Source organism: Protopterus annectens, chromosome 11.part0, assembly GCF_019279795.1.
Source record: "Protopterus annectens isolate FY-2018-M chromosome 11.part0, PAN1.0, whole genome shotgun sequence".
Classification (NCBI taxonomy): domain Eukaryota; kingdom Metazoa; phylum Chordata; order Ceratodontiformes; family Protopteridae; genus Protopterus; species Protopterus annectens.
In genome coordinates this window covers 1,514,364,415-1,514,386,856 of record NC_056745.1, presented here as the reverse complement: position 1 = coordinate 1,514,386,856, position 22,442 = coordinate 1,514,364,415, and positions in this window count along the sequence as shown.

Below are 22,442 nucleotides of genomic sequence, written 5' to 3'. Positions count from 1 at the left end.
GGCTAGACTGTAGTGACCATTGGATAGGCATAGTTGATACTCAACATTCACATAACATACACATCTATGTCATACACAGAACATTTTAACATGCTACACATAAAGGATTCCCAAACACTCTGTAAAGACACACTCCAGTATCCAAAATCTCATCCACACATTATGCATAATATACCTGAGGGGTAGAGGCCTATCATGGGGCATTTAAACACTCTGCAACACACTACACATTCATGTCAGGGAATGCTCCTTATTGGCCTCCTTACAAACTCATGTAACAACTGGTTGTGAAATGGTGAATGTAGCCAAGGTAGTACAGTTCCGGTACAGCATGAGTAGTGCTGGTTTGGGAAACATTTGTAGCTTTGAGTGACCACATGATGCTTCATGTTTATGGTCTATGGTACTATACCCCATCCAGTTATTGTAACCACAGTACTACACATAGCTTTCATTGCTATACACCTTAATGTTGTGTGTGTGCACACATATGCACCTCTAAACAATGTGCACACCAATCACCATTTGCACAACTGACACATATATGTCTTGTGATGCTACTGAGTAGCTAGGTCATATGATACACATTGGGTATGTGTAATGTTTAAATATGCAGTTGTGTTTTAGCATGCCATGTCATGGATGACACTGGCATGTCCACAATATGATCTACACTCACCATAAGTACCGTATATTGGGTATGTGGCCGAATGGTAGTCCAACAATTATTCATGCACCACTGATGATGTGTGAATACTCATCATGCATGTGCTAAAATGTGTCTACAATTATTTGCTAAAGACACAGAGGCTGTAATCAGCATTGGATACCTATCTGACACACAGATACACATCCAGCCATGGTATGTAGACCTGTGAGTGATGGTGCAAAGTACATTACAGAGTTTTGAATACCTGCACAGCAATGTTGTGTCCATGTATGCATTGTGTTCCAGGGGGAGGCACATCACCTAATAACAAAACACATGCATCAAAGCCATGTATACTGTTAGTAACAAGGACTGTCTACACTTGCACTGCATGCTGTTGAGCAACACATGTCCTGCATGCTGACATGTGTGATATGACTGATTTGCTTGTGATACTGTACCTCACCATCACCTGCTATTGTGTATGTTCTGAGGTTGCTGGTGTTGTGTGTGTCTGCTTTAGGGAGGAGTGTATTTTTGTGTGTATGCATGTGTGCATGTGCGCATGTGTGCATGTGTGCAGGTGTGCATGTGTGCAGGTGTGCATGTGCGCATGTGGTCTGACATTATGTTCAGGTATTAAAGTGTGATTCCTGTTTTCCTCTCACAGTTGCCGAGGTGGGGCTGGTTCAGTACAGCAGGGAACCTGATGTCACTAAGACAGACAGTGATCATGAGGATAGGTGTGTTGAGGCACAGGCAAGTTTGTCAGGGTCTGTTGTTGGGCCACCAATTGACAGTACACAAGTCTCCACCCCATCCATGCACACAGTCATACTGCCTGTACATCCATCATCACCATTGCCCTTAGCTGAGGAACAGTGTACGGTTGGCACTGGCCAGAACAGTGTGGTATCTATTCCACATGCATCAGGACACAGCAGCCATAGCCAGATGTCTGGAATGGTACCACATAGGCAGATGCCCAGGGGTTCTCGTCAGAGCACTGCTGGTCATCATGCCCCTGGCAGACGTGCCACACCTCTTTCTACCACACGCATGTTCCAGGCTGTCATGGAGGCACAGACACAAAGGGAGCGGTACACCAGACAGGGACTAAGGGTACAGAGGGCTCATAACACCTCTGTAAATGACAGTATCCGTGACCTAGCAGATGCCATACGTAATTACACTGAGGTCATTGATAGACGTTGGGGTGAGACATTGGATGTCCTCCACAATGTCATGTCCATGTGTCAGGACAATGCGGGATGGTTGAAATGTCGACGTGGACGTATGCCAGCAACATCAGCAGCTGGAGGTCACTGTGAATGTCCAGCAAGTCACAGCCGCTCCCGTAGTGCCAGTACCAGCCCCAGTTATGTTGGGGGGCTGTCCATAGACCGTCCTAGAAGACCACGTGCAATTGACTCTGACCATTCCCAGCATGGACCTGGATCCAGTGGACATATGTCAACCTCTTTGGATAGTACCCAATCTGGATTAGTACCTGATACTGTCTGTAGCACCCGTGCCAGGCACAGGTTCCGTATCCATGGCCAGAGACAGTGATCTGTAAAGCCTGCCAGGTAAAGTCTGTAGCTGTCTCACAAATCCCCGTATATGGCAGCCACATGGTGGAACTTTGTGGATGCAGACACACACACATAAACCAGAAACCTAGGGCAAACACATACCTGCACACATTACATCAACATTGGCCCATAACAGTACTCATGGCCCTCACACACACACTCGCACACACATGTCGATTGTATGGCTCAGTGTAGGCCTCTGGCAAACCAACAACACACCCTGTGCATATGATGAAACCTGTGCCACCTCCTGTCATCTGTAACATTGATGCAGAAACAGGCTAACATGGTGCTGATGCACAGGGTGACTTTAATAAAGTATAGCAATGGTTGAATTTGTAGCATGTTGTCAGCAGTAAAGTGTAATGATATCCTTGAAGGTGTAGCTGAGCAGGCATGATGCATTATAGCTGTAATTAGCAATGTTGTATTGTTTCCACCAGTGTTTATTCCAATTGTGTTTTGTTTGCCCATGTGCCACTTGGCTGATGTGTGTAGTTGTGTCAGCATGTGTTATACAGTGGACAGTAAGTGTGGGGTGTGTGCAGCACAGGTTTTCAGGTGTACATTTGTGAACAAGGTGGAGGTGCACTGTCTGCATGTACATGCATATTGGATACATGGGCAGGGTGACATGCCCTTTATTGGCCAGTGTTAACACTCCATACTTTCTATTGGTGGCCAGTATGCATTGTACTACACACATTTTGGAACTTGAGTACACATGTGTGTGTATGACACGGGTTGACACTGTGCTGTGGGTGATGCTGTTGTTGCTATCTGTCATTGGTTTACATTACTAAGGTTAACACTGTCCCAGCTGCATAATCCTTTATTAATGCACACTGTTCACCTACAGGGTTGCATGGACCGTGCTATCACGAACACAAGAAATTCTCACTTATACAGTAAAAGTGCATTAGTCTCATGGACCCCTGCCATAAACTAAATATATAATAGAAGGTGTGAAGTTGTACCAAAAAAAGAGTTACATACCAAGAAGGGATAACCTCTCTGGTCAGTATCATTGGGAAAATACAATTCCTCAATAAACATACAAGGCAAGCTTCAAAATACAAAATGGCAAGGATTCCAAAGACAACACTAAAGCTTTCTTCAGTGTTATTCATAATCTACAGGGGAAATCTCAGATCGGGTCACAGTTAATGCAAATGGTCACAAAGTACATTTATCTGACTGACATTACCAATTCTTTGTCAGAGAGTTTGAATGCGGATTTCGCCATCCTGTCATTACACAAGGGCCACATTTCCAGACCTGAAGAATGTAAAACCTGATGATTCACAGACACTCTAGTTAAAACATCTCTTTAACAAAATACACATCACAGTGGCAATGGTACTGGACAGTGTCCCTGGCTGTGTCATACACAAGCTGACATATGAAGTCACCACTCACCTAAATGCTCTGTCCAGATGCAGCCTCTATACAGGTTATATACTTGTGGAATGACACACAGTAATGGTGTTCACAGTCCACAAGGGTTGAGCTACAATGTCTTCTTCTTCTTCTCCTTTTGGATGCTCCCATTAGGGGTCACCACAGTACGTCATTTCTTCCTGCCCTCTGCATCTTGCACTATCACACCATCCACATGCATGTCCTCTCTCACCACAGCCATAAACCTCATCTTAGGCATTCCACTTTTCCTGTTACCTGGCGGCTTCATCCTTAGCATCTATTTCACAATATACTCTGCATCCCTCCTCAGCACATGTACAAACCAACTTAATCCTGCCTATCTGGCATGGTCTACTAACCTTCAAACTTGGCCTGACCCCCTAATATACTTATTCTTAAACCTGTCCACCCTCGTCACACCCAGTGCAAATGTTAACATAAATTGATTAAGGGTAGAACTACAACAGGTCCTGGAAACTTTCACCCTATAAGCCAGACCAATGTTATCTGGAAGGCTATGGAGCACAGCATTATGGAACTCATTAACAGAGACATTATGAACCTGCAAACACTGCACCATACCCACTTAGGTTCTCTAAAGGCCAGATCATGGCTCCTACACCTAGTAGACTTCAAGACAGTCAACAAGGCTATAGGTGAGGGAGGGGAGGTCAACACAGCCAAACTATAGCTCACCAGCAATTCATACCCATCCTACATACTGGTATTATGCATAACCTCAACAGACTGACCATAAACGATTGTTAGATGATGGCTTGACAACTGACGAACAGATGTAGGACACACAGTAATATTTGCAGCCTCCATGTACTATTCTATGCCAGTAACAAGTGGTATTCACCTGCACTCAGTCTTGGGACCACTTCTGTTTGGCATATAGCTTTCTTAGGTACAAGCAAACACAGTAGGGATATGTCTGCCTACGTTTGATGACAATGCATACTGTGGGCTATACTTTATTCTCCAGATGACACACACATCCTTCAAAAGTGTATCATACAGACAGATACCTGGTGTCAAACTCATGCAGTAAAGCTATAAGCCAAAGAAAGCATAGTTATCCACTTTTAGAAAACAAAGTATCCTCAGAGTACCACATAGGTAGTAGCCTCCAAAATGTAGAACAGGTACTAACGTATACATAGAGCCATGTGTTAATTCATTTCTCCTTTGATAATCACATTACCAAAGGGTTTTGGAAATCCCTCTGTGGAGCACATAAGCAATAAAGGGTTTGCATGCAGATCCACAGAGGTTGTTGTGCACCTATAATGATTAGTCATCTTTGCCAGATTTTGCTTGCTTTGGAACAGGTTTCAAATATACCTCAAGCATAAACCCTCACTCACACTCTTCAATAGAAACCGTGATGAGTGGATGTGAAACGGAAGATGTAGCCCAGGGATCACTGCAGTGGCTAAGCTTGTCACAAGCATACAGAAGTTACCTAAGGTCTGGAAAGTGCCAGCACACTCTGGCAAAGATAACAGATGCATTCATGGATAAAGCAAAGTACCCACTTATGAAATACTTGAGGTCACATGTATGCATATGGATTTGCCCCACAGCTACCTTACATGTGTAATGCACATACAGTTGTCATTGTGATATGTCACACACTAGAAAAATCAAAACCCACTCCACAGTGGCCAACAGTGTAACACACCTGAAGTATACACCCAGCAAGTACAAGATTGAAACTCTTTCCTAATTACGCTACGATACTACAGCAGTATGTATTTACACGATGTGCTATACACATTACTGGGGGTTTCATCTTTCCAAGGTATATTTCTAGGATGGTGACATCATGAGACTTGACAAAAATGAGTACACCACTTTTAAGGGGCGTGAGTTGTCTCCATAAAGGTCGCTTTTTCCCAGTGGGGCACACACACAGCTGGCAAGTGCTGGATTCAAACCCCTATTTAACTACATTATGATACTACAGCAGTATGCATTTTCACGACACGTGATGCACATTACTGGGGTTTCACCTTTCCACATGTATATTTGTAGGATGGTGACATCATCAGACTTGACAAAGATAAGTATACCACTTTTAAGGGGTGTGAGTAGTCTCTTAAAAGGTTGCTCCTTCCCTGGGAGACACACACAGTTGGTAAGTGCAGTATTCAAACCCTTACCTAACTACTTTATGATACTACAGCAGTATACGTTTACGTGATGCACTATACACATTACTAGAATTTCACCTTTCCACAGGTATATTTATAGGATGGTGACATCATGAGACTTGACAAAAATGAGTGTATTACTTTTAAGGGGTGTAAGTAGTTTCCATAAAGGTTGTGCCTTACCAGGGAAACACACACACAATCGGCAAGTGCAGGACTCAAAATCCCTACCTAACTACATTATGATACTTCCGCCATATGTGTTTACATGACGTGCTATACACATTACTGGGAGTTCACTTTTCCACAGGTATATTTGTAGGATGGTGACATCATCAGACTTGACAAAGATGAGTATACCACTTTTAAGGGGTGTGAGTAGTCTCCAAAAAGGTTGCTCTTTTCTAGAGAAATACCCATAGTTGCCAAATGCAGGATTCAAACCCCTACCTAACTACATTATGATACTACAGCAGCATGTTTTTACATAATGCGGCCTAATGTGGCCTAATGGTTAAGGTATTTGCCTTACAAACACAAGGTGCAGGGTTTGAGTCTCACAAGGGATAATTGGCTAGGCTTACAATGGCTCGCAAGGGCAGTTAGCTTAGTACTAACCTATGAACCTATGAACCTATGAACCTATACCTTTCCACAGGTATATTTGTAGGATGGTGACATCATGAGACTTGACAAAGATGAGTATACCACTTTTAAGGGATGTGAGTAGTCTCCAAAAAGGACGCTTTTTCCCAGGAAGACACACACACAGGTGACAAGTGCAGGATTCAAAACCCTTCCAAAGTACATTAGGACACTATAGTTATATGCATTTACACAACGTACTATACACATTACTGGGAGTTTAACTTTCCACATGTATATTTCTAGGATGATGACATCATCAGACTTGACAAAGATGAGTGTAAAACTTTTAAGGGGTGTGAGTAGTCTCCAAAAAGGTTACTCCTTCCTCAGGAGACACACACAGTTGGTAAGTGCAGGATTCAAAACCCTACCTAAGTACATTATGATACTACAGCAGTATACATTTACACAATGCACTATACACATTACTGGGATTTCACTTTTCCACAGGTATATTTATAAGATGGTGACATCATGAGACTTGACAAAAATGAGTATACCACTTTTAAGGGGTGGGAGTAGTCGCCATAAAAATCACTCCTTCCTAGGGCAACACACACAGTTGGCAAGTGCAGGATTCAAACCCCTACCTAATTACATTATGATACTACAGCAACATGCATTTATATGACGTGCGACACACATCACTGGGAGTTCAACTTTCCACAGGTATATTTGTAGGATGGTGACATCATCAGACTTGACAAAGATGAGTATACCACTTTTAAGGGGTGTGAGTAGTCTCCAAAAAGGTTGCTACTTCCCAGAGGGGTACACACCATTGCCAAGTGCAGGATTCAAACCCCTTTCTAACTACATTATGATAATATAGCAGTATATATTTACACAACGTGCTATATACATTATTGGGATTTCACCTTTCCACAGGTATATTTGTAGGATGGTGACATCATACCACTTGACAAAGATAAGTATACCACTTTTATGGGGTGTGAGTAGTCTCCAAAAAGGTTACTCTTTCCAAGAGAAACACACACACAGTTGGCAAATGCAAGATTCAAACCCCTACCTAACAATGCTACAGCGCTATACACATTACTGGGATTTCTCCTTTCCACAGGTATATTTGTAGGATGGTGACATCATCAGACTTGACAAAGATGAGTATACCACTTTTAAGGGGTATGAGTAGTCCCCAAAAAGGTTGTGCTTTACCAGAGAGAGACAGACACAATTGGCAAGTGCAGAATTCAAACCCCTACCTAGCTACATTACGATATAAAAGCAGTACACATTTACACAATGTGCTATACACATTGCCGGATTGCATTTTTCCACAGGTATATTTGTAGGATGGTGACATCATGAGATGACAAAGATGAGTATACCACTTTTAAGGGGTGTGAGTAGTCTCCAAAAAGGTTGTTCTCTCCCCAGGGAGAGACAGACACAAACACACACACACTGTTGGCAAGTGCGGTGTTCTTAATCCAAACTAAGTACGTCTTTACACTTCAGCAAGCAATATGGAGGTAAAGGGTGCAATACAGACATTACTTGCTGACAGTTTGCACAAAGGTTTTTTTCACATTTGCTAAGCTCAGCAGGCTTATCATACTAGGTGTATTGTGAGTGTATTGTATGCATAGGCCATGACCATATCATATATGGGTTGATGCACCACATGCTGGCACACACAGGGTCAAACCTTGAGTAGCATCTTACCTTCACCTACATGATACTGCAATATAACAGAAAGATGATAAACTTCAACAATTGGCTGAGCTTCTGGTGTCATCCAAAGGGGATCCAGTCTCTGTCTGCCTGTGATGACATGATAGACAAGCCTTGTTGCTACGCTACAGATGGTTTGCACCTGTCGTCCCTATGCTTCTGAATACTGGCCAAGGCTCTTGCTGTTCCCATATTACCTTTTTTAGGCAAGGCTCAAAGGTTCATAGGTAGGTACTAGGCTATCGGCCCTGGGGCCTATACAAGCCCAGCCAAAAAGGTACCCTGGGTTTTGCCACCCAAGAAATTTATTTTTCTGTGCCACTGTCGAGCAGAGACACAGAAGTGATCCTCAGGGTGAATTTCCTATTTCCCATCCAATCATCAAGATTTTTCTTGAAGAGTGCTAATGAGGAGCTTTGTTTGATATAGATAGGTAGTTTATTCTGGAGTATGTGAAGTCTCTGGGACAGGAATCTATCCCTCCGGCATGTTCTGTTTATTGTGGTGACAAGGTTTATGTCCCTAGAGTGTGTAGGTTCATAGGTTCATAGGTAGGTACTAGTCTATCTGCCCAAGGGCATTTATAAGCCTAGCCAGAATGTGTTGGCTTTCGCCTCCCTTTTAAATTAATTTCCTTGGCCTCTGTCTAGCATGGCCACTGAAGTGATCCCAGGGGTAAATTTACAATTTCCCATCCACTCATCAAGATTCCTCTTGAAGAGAGTCTGCGAGGGGCTCTGCCTAACATCAACTGGGATTCTATTACAGAGCGAGGGAAGTCTCTAGTAAAGGAATCTATCCCTCCAGCACATCCTGTTTATTGCTTTGCTGAGGCTTAATTCACTGAAGTGTGTGGCTCTAAGAAATTTGTTTTTCTTGAGGTGGAGCATGTCCATTAATTCCGGGTTGGACATGGCCTTATACGTCAGGCATAGATCACCTCTGAGCAGGCAGTAAGCAACCAGGTAGAGCTGGAGTTTCTTTAGTCGAGCTAGATAGAGCATCTCTTTGAGGCCCATGATCCTCTTGGTGAGGTACTTCTGTGGTATTACTAGCTGTTGCATGTGCCAGTTAAGGAACATACCAAATGGGGCATTGTACTCTATTATGGGCCTAATGAGTGATGAGTAGAGGAGCACAATGACCTCTCTTGATCTAGAGGTGAACCCTTTCTTGATTAGGTGGGCTACATAGAAGGAATATCTAACCACTTTGGTAATGTGAATATCAAAGGAGAGGTTACTATCTACCTGGGTCCTCAGGTCCCTAATTACATTTTCTGTATCTAGTGGATTACCACCTATGTGGTAATTCGTGGGCACTTTGTTTTTTCCAAAGGGGATGACTATGCATTTTTTGGCATTCAGCTTAAGGCCATGGTTTTGACACCAGATATCTGACTCTGTAAGACCCTTCTGGAGGATGTCTGTGTCAGCCAGAGAGTCGATTATGGCCCCCAGTTTGCAGTCATCTGCGAACTTGGACAGCCATAGTCCTCCCATGCCTGCCTGTACCTCAGAGAAGTATATACTGAAAAGAAGGGGTCCCAGGACTGAGACCTGTGGGATGCCACTTGTGACTGGTTTAGAATCGGACATGGCACCCGCAACTCTGACCATGTGTGTTCTATCCGTGAACCAGTTGGGCACCCATCTCGTGACATAGGGGTTAATGTTCAAGCTGGTAAGCTTGTCTATGATGCCAGAGTGGGGAATGGTGTCGAAGGCTTTAGTGAGGTCCAGGTAGGCTGTGTGGACTACCTTCCCTTCATCTATGGCCTTGGTAACTGTTTCAAAGAAGTCAACTAGGTTTAGGAGGCAGGATCTGCCTTTAACAAAGCCGAATTGGGTAGGGTCTAGTGTCTGGAGGTTCCCAATGTCTCTGTTTATGAGTTCCATGATAATTTGCTCCATAGCTTTGCAGACCAGGCTGGACAGGCTTAATAGGGCGATAGTTCCCAGGTTCTGTTGTGGCACCACCTTTGTGGAGCGGGATGACTGTTGCTGTACGCCATTCTTTGGGTACATAGCCTGTGGTAAGGCTGAGTTTGAACAGTGAATTTAGGTGAGGATTTAGTTCCTTTTGGAGCTCATGTCAGATGCAGCCCGGGACTCCATCCAGTCCCATTGATGCTGTGTTCTTAGCTTTGGAGAGGGCTGTTTTTACCTGCATGTCCATGATGTCTGGGGCTCTGCATTCTTCTGGGATGGACACAGACCCTTTTGGGGGTGAGGGGGGGTGAAGTTTGCACTAACCTTGTCCGCCAGGATGTTGGCAATGTCAGTTGGTTCAGTGTATTTTTTGCCATTTTGCAGTAGCTCAAAGCATATCTGAGAGTTGCCACCTAAATGTTTTATATAGCTAAAGAAGGGTTTGTGGTTATCTTTAGATTCCTTGGCAATTTATCTTTAGAAACTGGCCTTGGATGATTTTATGAGTGATCGTAGTTTCTTGCTAATAATGATCAGTGATGCCTTTCCTTTTTGGAATTTTGCTCTATCATGTAGTAGTTTCCTCCTTCTGTTGTATAGCTTATTTATGGCCAAGGACCACCAGACTAGTTTCCTCTTTTTGGAGGAGTGAGTCTTGGTTTTACTCGGGATGGCTCGATCCATGCATCCCTGTAGATGCTCATATAATGCACTTGTAAAGGATTCTGTGGGTTGGATAGCATTATCCTGTAGCAAGGGGGCTTTAAAACATTCCACTTCGGTCTTGAGAAGTTTGCTTTTGAAAAGTTTTTCACAGTGGTTTCCTTGACTGGGGGTGGGGACAGGATGTGGATGTCCAGTGTGATTACTTTATGATCTGATCTTACCAATGAGGGGTTTACCTCTGGTGTGGAACACTGATCCCCCATGTTGGTGATCAGGTCCAGTATGTTGTCACCTCTAGTGGGCATGGTGACCAGCTGTTCCAGGGTGTTTGAGTTTATAAACTCTAGGAAGCATTGGGCAAAGGAGTTTGCACTTGAGTAATTCTCCCAGTCAATGTTTGGGTAGTTGAAATCTCCTAATATCATGGTGTTTGGTAGGACCTTTATATTTTCCAGTGTTCTCAGGAATGCTCAGTGAGGGTCCTGAGACAAGGGTAGGTGATCTGTAGCAGGCTATGATCTGATAAGCAGCTTTGCCCACTGTTAGTTGCACTTGGATGGGCTCTGAGGCCTCGTACTATGCCACTAACCTGGAGGTGTGGGTATCCTTTATGAAAATAGATACACCCCCTCCTTTTGTATTTCTGTCCGGGTTTTGGGGCCAAAGCTCGGAGAGATTGGGATTTCTTTAAAGGGAGCATGTCCAACAGCTTTGTGTTTGGCATAGCTTTGTATGTTAGGCAGAGATTACCTCTGAGTAGGCGATATGCACAAAGTAAAGCTGGATTGTTTTGAGACGGTCTGTGTTGGGCATGTATTTGAGGCCACTAATCCTCTTTGTGAGGTATTTCTGCGGGCTTTCCAGTTGTTGTAGATGTCTTGTGAGGTACATACCAAAAGGGGCATTGTACTCTATAATGGATCTAATGAGTGATGAGTAGAGGGGAACAATGACCTCTTTTTTTCTGCATGAGAAACCTTTTGTGATGAGGTGTGTCACGTAGAAGGATTTCCTGACTACTGTGCCGATGTGATTATCAAAGGAGAGTCTACTGATCACCTGTGTCCCAAGGTCTCTTATCACACTTTCAGTGTTAAGTATACTACCGCCTATGTTGTAGTTCATGGGTACAGAGTTTTTACCAAAGGGGATGACAATGCACTTTTTGGCATTGAGCTTGAGGCCATGGCTTTGACACCAGGCATCTGTCTCAGTGAGGCCCTTTTGTAGGATGTCCACATCGTTAGTAGTTTTGATTATGGCTCCTGGTTTGCAGTCATCTGGGAACTTCATTAGCCAAAGACCTTCTGTATTAGCCTGTACTTCAAGGAAGTAGATACCAAACAGGAGAGGACACAGGACTGAACCCTGTTGTGCTCCACTTGTCACTGGTCTGAAGTCGGACTTGGCATCTGCTACTTTCACAGTGTGGGTTCTGTCAGTGAGCCAGTTGGCAACTCATCTTGTGACATAGGGATTTATATCTAGTTTAATGAGTTTATCTATAATTCCAGAGTGGGGGATGGTGTTGAAAGCCTTGGCAAGATCTAGATAGGCTGTGTGAACACCTTACCCTTATCTACGGCTTTGGTGACTGCTTCAAAGATGTCTATCAGGTTTAGGAGACATGATCTGCCTTTTACAAACCTGAAATGGTTGTGGTGCAGAGTTTGGAGATTACCAATGTCTTTGTTTATAAGTTCAAATGTTCCATGGCCTTGCAGACCAGGCTCATCAGGCTAATGGGGTGCTAGTTCCCGGGGTCCATGGTGGCTCCCCCCTTGTGTAGTGGGATGACAGTTGCTGTGCGCCATTCAATGAATACAACATGCTGGTGGGATAGAGTATCATCCCAGACACTTGCCTTACTGTGGAACAGAGTCACAATGTACATCAGACAGAGCCCCTCGCTGACACTCTTCAATAGGAACCTTGATGAGTGGATGGTAAACAGACAATTCACACCATGCATCACATCAGCAGCCCCACGAGAAAGGGGCTTATGGTACTAACTATTAGAACTAGGGCTTGGGAGACTACCCAATGGGGTGGTGAAAGCTGCACAACTTGCCTAGGCTAATATATGCCTTCGTGAAGATAGACTACTACATACCTATGAACCTATGTGACAGGTACATGTCTACAGATAGTAGATGTGTACTTCATTGTACAGTCATGTTGTACAGCAGGCACATGGACCACATACACTGTAATGCTTACATATACTGGTGGCTTTTATGTACAGTGGGTGAGATGTGCACCTCATGTCTTTTGTGCCATTGGGATGTGTGCTGGGTGGGACAGTCCTGGATGGCTCCCTGTCATGGTCACCCTCTTACACACCTCTGCCCATCCATCTTTGGCTTATTATAATGTGTTCCCCCTACATATATATATAGGTACATAGGTAGGTAATAGGCTATTTGCCTGAAGGCATATATTAGTATGGCCAGAGTGTGCAGCTATCACCACATATGGTGTTAGTTCCCTAGGCCTCTGTGTAGTAGAACTGATGAAGTGATCCATGGTGTGACAGTTCAGTTTCACATACACTCATCAACGCACCTCTGAAAGAGTGTCAGTTAGGGACTCAGCTTAATGTAGGTTGGGAGCCTGTTCCAAAGCAAGAGAAGTCTGTGAGTTAGTAAAATATCCTACCAACATGTTCTATTTATTGTTGTGATGATGATATCCCTAGAGCATGTGGCACAGTGAGCTTGGGTTTACTTCAGATAGCACATGGAGATCAGTTCTGCATTGGTCATGGACCTGTCTGTTGGACAGCGATCGCCTGAATAGACAGTATGCAACACAGTACAGATTGAGTTAAATTCAGTCTTGTTGCATGGGGCAACTGTTTGAGGCCAGTAATCCTCTTATTGAAGTACTTCAGTGGTCTTTCCAGCTGCTGAAGGTGCCTACTCAGATTCATCGCAAGTGTGCCATGATACTCTCTGATGGGTCTGCTGACTGATGAGTAGAGGGAACCTCCTTTGACCTACATGCAAAGACCTTGGCAATTTGTGGGAACACATAGCATGATTTTCTAACAACTTTGTGAATGTGTTTCTGAAAGTAGAGATGACTATCCACACGTGTCCATAGATTCCTTATTATTACCTCCATATTTAGGGTGTTGGCACCTATGTGGTATTTGTATGACTGTAACTCGAGGCCATAATTTTGACACCACATCTGTCTGACTGAGACCCTTTTTAAGGTTGTCTCTGTTGTCCCAAACATTGATTATGACAACCTTTTTGCAGTCATCCACAAACTTTGCTAAACATAGTCTCTTGTGTTTGACTGTATTTCTGAAAGGTATACACCAGACAGGAGGGGTCCCAGGACTGAGCCATGGGGGACAGCAGCTGTTACCAGCTTGAACAGGAGACCCCAATTCTTACTTGTGGGATCTATCTGTGCCCCAGTTGGCAATCCATCAGATGACATACGTGTTTATGCACAGGTTGTTGATTTTGTGGATATGACATGTGTGTGGGATGTTGGAAAAGGGCTTTTCAAGGTCTATGTAGGCCGTGTGTAGCTCATTTCATTGATGAATGTCCTGGGTGACTGCCTTGAAAACTGTTTAGCAGGTTTAGCAACCATGATCTGCCCCTGACCAAATCAAAATAGGTAGGGTTGGGTGTTTGTAGGCTCCCAATAGCTCTGTTTATGAGTTCCATAATGATGGACTCCATGGCCTTGCAGCTCAGGCTTATTAGGCTTATAAGACTATAGTTCCCATGGTCTTTTGTGCACCAACACTTGTTGAGTGTGCCAAACATTGCTGTAACTCATTCAACAGTTTCATATCCTGTACACAGGGTGAGTCTCAGCAGAGTGTTCAGGTGCAGGGTCTGTTTGTTTTGGATTTCACATATGACACAGCCAGAAACCATGTCATTCCATAGACGCCGTGTTTTTAGGTTTGGATAGAGCTGTTTAATCATTGTATATGTGATTTCTGGGTTTTCACAATCTCCAGGTATGGTAATGGGACCTTTTGTCAGTGAGAGGGGGGTAAATATGTATGAACCTGTCTGACAAGATGTTGGCAATGTCAGTCATGTACATGTATTCATTTACACTTTGCACTGACTCAGAACATATATGAGTTTACATTGATATTTATGACATAGCGAAAGAAAGCTTAATGGTTCTCTATGGACTCTTTGGCAATATTTTTGCCAGGACATGGCTTGGATAATGTTAGGAGTGCTCATTGTTTCTTGATGATACTGATCGGAGATTTATTGATCTTCTTTGCATTTTCACTTTCTTTGAACAACTTAAGTACTTGTAGTACATAGTTTGATTATGACAGGGGTCCAATATATTATATGGGTCTGTTTTCATATCACTGTGTGCACAAGGCAGGATTGGTGAATAGTGACAAGTGCCTGGAGTTAGAACTGCAACTGCCAGATATGTGTGTCCCACTGCTGTACTCAGACATGGCCTAAGTGTGTGAGCATGCCCAGTATGACCTTTCAGTATGTTGCTGACTGAAATTTGCTAAATTTGTTTAAGTGTGTGAGCATGCCCACTATGGGCATATATACTATATGTGTGTGAAAAATCAAGTTGGTTTTTACTTCAAGGTTCACCTTTGTGTTGTACATTGACAGGAAGCACACTGTGCCTGTAGGGCTTCCATGAGTCAATTTGCATAGACTTATCAACATTTCTACATACAGGGGTGACAGCTATTATTTGTACATTTCTACCCGGGGGGCACACCTGATTGTTACTGTGGGAGTACATAGGATGAGGGGTACACATGACACTTATACACATTTGCTAGGCCTGCACTGCTATGTCAGGTACTCCATTTCAGTCTGTATTGTTGCCTATCGTACTGGCTTGAGGCATACCACTGTACTACACACCTTAGCTTCCTATTACACGCATACTAATTTGTGACTTCATAGCCTACCCAACCCACATCACACTGCCTGGCCTGCTGTTATCTGTCTGCATAGGCCTGGGGGGAGGTTACTCATATGCCTCTTCAGAGGGCATGATAAAGCATTTGTTTGTGTTTGCGTTTGTCTACAATTGTCCTGCTGGCTGTGACTGTTAGGTATGTGACCCCCCCCCAAACTGGTATGTGTGAGTGACTTAAGTTGTGTCTGTGCCAGTGAAATCCTGTCATTGCTTAGTGGTTTAGTACTGTGACTATAGTGCACAGTATCCTGAGTTCGAGCCCTGTCACTGCTTTTTATTTTCTTGCTGGGCAGACCTGACTGGTTAAGGAACAGTAAAGCAGGTGTGAGCGTATTTACCCGACTTTACTCGACTTTGCCCGACTTTGCCCAACATTGCCCAACTTTGCCCGATGTTGCGCTGGTTAGTGCGGTGCACAGCTACGTGCAATTGTATTTAAATATGCTCAATACTGGTAAAATTTGCTTAGCAGTGCTTTATATTGCTTAATATAGGGACTCATGCCTCAGGTGGTGCCGCAGGGCTACCTATGTTGGATGCACATATTACACTCCCTAAACATGTTTGAAAACAGGTAGTGTCAAGTTCGGCGTCCCTTTTACTGTATGTGCAAGTCAGAGAGAGGTGTCATTTCCAGGGTTCCTACTGAGTCAGTGTATGTGCTATGCGTAGCCTCTTTGCCAAGGCCAGGGCATACTGGGCACACCTCCTTCTGCCTATTGGGGCAGGCTCAGATTGTTCCTCCTCTTAGTCATGCTGTGCCTGTGCAGGCCTTGGCAATAATGGGGGGCTGTTTGGCCCTGCCTTATCTTGTTCCTGCTGCAGCTGTTTCCGCAGGATCATTTTGTGTAGCATGGCATATACCATGACAATTTGGGTACATGTAGTTGGTGAGTACTGCAAGGCTCCACCAGATGTGTCCAGGTACCAGAACCATGACTTGAGCATTCCAAACACATGCTCAATTATGTTTCTTGTTTGTGCATGTGCCTCATTATGGAGTTCTTGTTTGGGTGTGTGTGCATTTCTGATGGGTGTCATCAGCCACGGCTCCAGTGCGTATCCAGCATCCCCCACTAGGTGACCATCAGGGATGTCCCCATTGGCAAATCTCTGGTACAGCTGTGTCAGATGCCAGATGTGGGAATCGTGATAACTTCCAGGGCATCCAGCACACGCATTCATTATTATGCCCTGGGCATCGCACATGACCTGACAGTTGATGGAGGGGAAGCCCTTGCGGTTGATGTAGACCCTACCCTGCTCAGCGGTTGGTGCTTTGATGTGCATGTGCGTGCAGTCTATTGCACCCACTACTTCAGGGTATTCTGCTATTTGGTGGAAAAGATGCATATTGCTGGCCGATGCCTCACAGGAATTGGGGAAATATACGTGCTCACCGACATGTGCTGACATGGCATCCAGGAACTGGTGCAGTACCCTGGATGCTGATGCCTGTGAAATCCCCATCATTTCACCAGTTGGTCTCTGGAAGGTACCTGTAGCTAGTATTCTTAGGCCAACACATACCTTGGTATCGACTGGGATGGGTTCTCCTCTGCTGGTTCTGTGTGTGAGGCGTTGCCAGCACAGCTCAACAATTTGCTGCAGGAGGTCTCTGTCCACCCTATAGCGCTCCACTATCTCCATCTCATGTAGCCCCTGGTAGGTTACCCTGGGTCTGTACACTCTTCTCCGTCTCCTCACTGTGGGTTGCTCAGCAGCATTCACAACATCACCACCCTCAGCACCTTGCACATGTTGGTTTATGATAGCAAGAGCAGCCTCTAACATTTTGTCTGACTTTAAAGTTTTTAAGCTTTCCCTCTTTGTATACTGCAGTGTTGCAGAGTTCTTGGGGAAAAAACAGGGAAGAATGCTGTTTGCATAGTTTAAAGTGTTGGGCTGGGCTGGGCTAGTCTGCTACCTGTGTAATTGGCTGATTCTGATATATTTCACCTGGCAGCTCTGCTAGTTCTCCTTGGTTAACTTCCTACTACTTCTTTTCCTTCCTTTTCTTTTTCTGTTTCCGTTCGGGGCAGCATCGCGCAAACACATGCACACGTGCACACACGCTGTGTGCACGTGTGCAAGAAATTTCAGATATTTCCACGGTGTGCACCTTTGGTTTCTGGTTTTCAAAAAGGACAACTGTAGACACGCCTCTTGCAATCCTGAGCAACTGAGGGCAAACACAAGACACTGTGCTCCAATTAGCTTACAGCCTTTCTGACACACATCCTCATGATGTTACCTATATTCTACTCTACTACTGACCTACTCCTACACTTACACTCTTGGGACATGGCTCACATGCTGGGGAAAATTGGGATTCACTATCCTTATCCACATTTCAATAGGATTGCCTACTAATGCATGGTTACATTTCTCACACTGAGCTTCCCCCCCTTAGCAACCACTACTCAGTGGCCATGTTGTCATCAGCCTGCCATTCACCTGCATGGCAAGATAAGCTTTTTAGTGAAAATGGCTATTTCTGGCTATTTTTAAATTATTTTCTTGTTTTTAAAGCGCTGCACGTTTGTGCAGTGCTGCGCTACACTTAAACATCGGAGATCGGGAAAAAAAGTTAGATTTTAATCATTTTAAACATTTATAAATGCCAATGGCCTTATATTTGGCCATTGGCATGCTTCCTCAACTGTATGCATCCTTTATTTGGAGCTGTCATAGCTCCGTTTAGCTATTTGCAGAACGGTACTCCTTACCAATGGAGTACATTTCTGCAGATAACACTAATCTTCCATGGACAGGTTAGTGTTTCTTGGTTTGCTAAATTTACCTCATTTGAATAGCTTTCAGCAGCACATGATGTAATTTGCATACCATGATGCTGTCCATGCAAGAGTAGCTTTAGCAGCTCTCGTGCATGCCCCTGCTGGCTGTACCTGGATCGCACGGCAGACATATTGCTTCTGTGAGCTCCTAGCTTTTGTAAATCTGGCCAGTGGTTTATTCTCAGAGTCTGATGTCGTCCTCACTTTTGTTTTGGAAATCGAATGCTGTTGGCCATAAAATACAGCAAACAGGTATACTATTTCCTATTTGTTTATTTATTTTAGTTTTGTTAAAACTCATTTCCTCCAGTACAGCTCTTTTGAGTGGGTACCTTTAACTCCCAGTACGTGTGGCTTGAGCCTTTAAAAAACAAAGTTATCACCTTACAGTTTTAACAAATACTCATTGACAGGAGGTCAAATATGAATACAGTTGTATTGGCCATCATGTATGCTTCAAGATAAAATATTCTGATACCTTGTATATAGCATGGTTTTAGAATTATTAATGCAAATATGAACAAGCAATATTTGATGCCTGCAGGCACTGTAGGAGGCAACTGCTGAAATGCCTGGAGGCGTACTCAGTTGTAATGAGTTAACCTTATAAATGCACTAGTCCCAGGGCCCTTTTCAGCCATGACCCAAACAAAGACGGATCATCTAAAAGTGTCATAGATAACTTTACAAACCACTGACAACTTTTAAAGTATAGATTATGTTTAAAGTATGGACTATATTAAAGTATTGTATATCTAATTACATATTAAATGTTCCCCAATGCTCACCTTTGCCTCATAGTGTGTATCCACCATTTTGTGCCATGTATTGCTTATCTTGTTGCATTTTCCATGATGAATTATTTTATTTGGTAGTTACAAGAAGCTGTGGGTTGAAAATGGACCACTTATTAAAAGACGCTGTGGGTTGAAAATGGATTACTTAGGTCTAACTCATTTATCAACAAATAAATACATAAAAAATAAAATAATAACAAAAAGCATACCCACAATATTCTCTGTAAGCAAGACAAACACACTGGAAATTCTTAAATAAAAACACCTTATCACTTAAATGAATTGCTAAAATTAATTCATTTTACTGGTCACTTCCAGTTAACATCCTGATATGTGTAATTTGTGCATAGACTCATTTGTCCAGAGACACTGCTTTACATGGTGCAGAAATGGCGAGTATGTGGGAATAAGGTAATGGGGAAAGAGAGTTAGGAATGAGTAATGGGAATGTAAGGGTTAAGTTAGACAAGCGGGATGGTGTAAGCAGGAAATTATGTGATGGGTAGGGAGGAGTCAGCTGGATTTTTTAATGTAAGTAACTGCCAGTTAACCGGCTCATATTCTGGCATGGGCCTGCTGACGATGAAAGCTTACATCCTAGATGACCAGTAGTTGGTGTTTGAGTGCAGGTAGGCCTTGGACTTTGGAGTGAATGTTGAGATATTTTTGTGCATGTGTGGGGTAGTGGAGGAGCTGTTTTTTTTAGTGGTTTATTGCATTACCCAGGGATTGGGGAGGATTGCTGGGTGTTGTGTGGTGGCTGTAGTGCAAATATAGCCTGTATTGCTATGTTAGCCAGTATATTTTAAGAGGGAATACATTTTGCTGAGGTAATCAATGCACTGATAAGAATCACTCTCTTTGGGCTATGTGCAGATCAATAGTTGTATTGTGTATGCAGTTTTGGTGAAGGGAGTGTTTCCTGGGGGATCTTGCTGGTGAGTTCATTGGTGGTTGCATTGGTTTTCTGGGATCATGGTTTTATTTTTGTTTGGCAGCGGTAGTTCAGTGGTGGTTGGTTATGTGTTATGCAAAGGAGCTATGTGGGCTAGGGTCGGGCATTTCTTCTGGTGTCAGTCCTGGCCGTGCTTCTGCTGGGCCTGTTTGCCACTCGAGGATACATGCTAGTAGCAGATGTTACTTGCTCTGGTTTTGGAGCACTGTGTTTGGGAGGGATTCATTCCTCATCTATGCACTTTCATTGTCTCGGCCTGGTTGGGGACAGGGTTATATATTTTCCTGGTCTGAGTACATAAATAGAGGCATTAGTGTTATATAGTCAGTTCTTCTCTGGGAAATGTGAGAAATATAGTAGTTAAGTTCCTTGCAGATGGCATCTAACTATACTGTTTGGCCGCAATCAGAATTGTGGTCTCTGGGCTATGTGCAGATCCACAATGATGTCATATTTCCACGCATATGCGTTGTATTTTTTTTTAGCTGGCATTGACTTATGAGCATGATGATGATGATGATGATGATGATGAATTGCAGTGCTGCTTCTTCATGTAGAAATGGTCCCAGTACATTGCAGTACCTTAATGACAGCACCAGGAAAATATTATAAGGGTGGGAACAGAACTATCAGCAACAGCAGTAGGTGTTTTCCTGTTATGAATTATTTCAATTTGTATAGCATAATAACTTTCCTAACAATGTTATTAATATGTTTAATGTTAAACAGAACACATTTTGTTGCCTGAAGGAATTTACAGACCCATAACAATATGCATGAGTATGTTGGTACATCAGTGGCTACATTTGTGTATTAATTCAAAAAGAAATACTTTCTGAGAGTTACAGTACTGTTTTCTGCATACCTATATGAAAAATGATCACTTGTAAACAATGAAAAGTCAACAAAATGAACTAAGTTAGAGAGTATAGCCCTAGGCTTTGCTGCTTTAGCTGAATTTTCTTTCAGGGTGTTGTTGGGGTGGATGTGTTCAAGTGGTTGTTGAGCTGCAGTGCATGCGCATTGTTTTTTTTTTTTTACCCTTGGGGACACGAATGACCAACAGTTGAGCGGTGTCTGGTATGGGTTGCCAGCTGTTTGGGGGAATTTAATACAGTTGATGCTGTTGGTTCCAGGCTTAGGAAAGATTAATCATGCCTGTACCAGAAGAGTGTAAGAAGCATGGAATGTATGCAATGGTGGAACTTAGTAGCCTTGTGGGTTATTCCACATACTTCAGTTAGGGTAATTTGCTTGCATTTAAGTGGGAGAGCAGGCAATGCCAACCAGATACATAAGGAGATGTGTGTGTGTGTGTGTGTGTGTGTGTGTGTGTGTGTGTGTGTGTGTGTGTGTGTGTGTGTGTGTGTGTGTGTGTGTGTAGATTTATATATCTATCTAGCTATATCTATATCTATCTATCTATCTATCTATCTATCTATCTATCTATCTATCTATCTATAGGGATTGCTGTGGTCCTGACTTTTTGGTAGGATGAATGGTAGGTCAAATCACCTATAGAGATCTGGGATATGATATAGGTTCATCGGTTGGTACTAGGCTATCAGCTCTAGGACCTATACAAGCCTAGCCATAACAATTCCCTGGATATTTCTTCTTTATGTAACGGTCTTCACAGGGGTAGGGAGTGCAGGGTTGTAGGGTTTCAAACATTTTTTTTTCATTCACCTTGCTCATGTTTTGTTTTTTTTTTTATCACAGTTACAGATGGCTAAGACCCATAGCTTAAAGGAGAGATGGGCAGCTATAGTGTCTCAGGCAGAAGAGTTATTCCAGGAACCACCAGCAAAGGATAAACAAGCCCCTGAAGTTTCCAGTGTGGGTGGAGGCAAGAGACTATTGCAGCCAGCAAGGCGAATATCTACCACCAGAAGGAAGTGTCCCAAGAAGGCAGTGGTCAGCTCTGTCAATGAGGGTACTGCTGTGGAAGGAAGGAATCCATGTGCAACTGCAGGTAATGATAATACATCAGGGATAGGTAGGGTGAATGTTAGGTCAGTAACTACTGGGATTGGGGGTGCAGTTTTGGGATTATTAGGTGAGGTCCTGCAGGGTTTAGTTGAAAGAGATTGTGGGGGTGGGCAGAATTTGCTTATATGGGGTAAGCAGGTACAGGGCATTATGTCAGGTTCAGAGGCACTGGGGGACAAGAA